Source organism: Trichechus manatus, unplaced genomic scaffold, assembly GCF_000243295.1.
Source record: "Trichechus manatus latirostris isolate Lorelei unplaced genomic scaffold, TriManLat1.0 scaffold00109, whole genome shotgun sequence".
Classification (NCBI taxonomy): Eukaryota; Metazoa; Chordata; class Mammalia; order Sirenia; family Trichechidae; genus Trichechus; species Trichechus manatus.
Window position 1 is genome coordinate 8795643 of NW_004444045.1, and position 1664 is coordinate 8797306.

A 1664-nucleotide genomic window follows, 5' to 3' on the forward strand; every position below is an offset into this window, starting at 1 on the left:
TGCTTTGCCCAGGATTGAATGACGAATAATCAATGTTGTAAAGCACCTTTAGGTGGATTGTTTTATTTAATCTTAACGGCGACTGCGAGGTAGATGTCATTACAGCATCTCTGTTTAACGAATAAGGAACAGTAGGCCCTGAGAGGTTAACTCACTTGCTTAATGTACTCCGTATTCCTGCTGGAAATATACTTCTGTTTTGTTAATGCAGTACTCTTAGTAGGGGATTATCGTTATACTGTGATGGCACACTTCTCTTTTCTTTCAAGCGATTATAACATACTCACTTGGATGAAAACGTGATAGTGTGTTGCTGGTGGGAATACAAAATGGTGCAGTCTCTTGGAAGACACTTTGGCAGGGCCTCTAAAAGTTAAATATTGAGTTACCATGTTACCCAGCAACTCCATTCCTATGTGTATATACACCAAAGGAATCAAAACATACATGTATACAAAAACTTGTTCAGGAATGTTCACAGCAGCATATTCATGATAGCCAAAAGGTGTAAATAACCCAAATGTCTATTGGCTGATGAATGGATAAACAAAATATGATATATTCCTACAATGGAGTATTATTCAGCCATAAAAAAGAATGAAGATATGTGCTTTGACATGGGCGAACCTTGAAAACATTCTAAGTGAACAAAGCCAGTCACAAAGGGCCACATAACTATATACTTCCATTTATAGGAAATGACCCAAAGTGGCAAATCCGGAGAGACAGAAAGATTAGTGGTTACCAAGGGTTGGAGGGAGGGGTGTATGGAGAAGAACTGCTAATGGGTACCGGGCTTCTTTTGATGGCCGGGGATGAAAATGTTCGGAAGTTAGATAGTGATGATAGTTGCATAACTCTGACTAAAAATCACCGAATTGTGCACATTAAAAGATGAATTTTATGATAAGGGAATTATATCTCAATAAATTACATAAGAAAAAACATGCAGTGAGAGGTTCATTGCGAGAAAAGTACATATTTTCTCTGCCTAAATCTAGATAAGTAGACTGTGGGACTTTAATCCCGTTGTAGAATGATGAATTGCTTGACTAGAAACCAGACCAAAGATCATTTGAAGGTAAGGAGGAGAGGACCAGTGAACTGAGGACTTCTTATTGGGCTTGCTGTACGATCCAAAAGTGTGTTTCCTGGTTGTAGGGCTAGGAAAATGCTGGATAGACTAGGGAAGTTAAGATTTTAGCATTGTGTGGGGAGTTGTCAGGTATGGTTAGAGTATCTGCACATAAGGTAGGAAATGTTGCTGGAGTAGTTGGAGATAAAGCTGGAAATGTGTAATGGGCATTTGTAAACCATTAAAAAACTGTGGACTTTATCTCTCAGGTTGGTAATTCTGAAATTTTCAAAGTACAGGAGGATAATTTGTTACAAAGCAATAGAATACAAAAGATGTGGATGTTGTTACACATGTTACAAATGTTTTTCCCCCAATTTGTCGTTTGCTTTTAACTTTATTGTGCTTTTTGATACATAAACTACATTTTTTTTGGGGGGGGCATCTCAATTTTTTATTTTATTGTTAGTGAAAGTTTACAATTCAAGTTAGTCTCTCATACAAAAATTTATACATACATTATTATGTGACCCTAATTGCTCTCCCTGTACTGTGACAGCACACTCCTCCTTTCCACCTTTGATTTCCT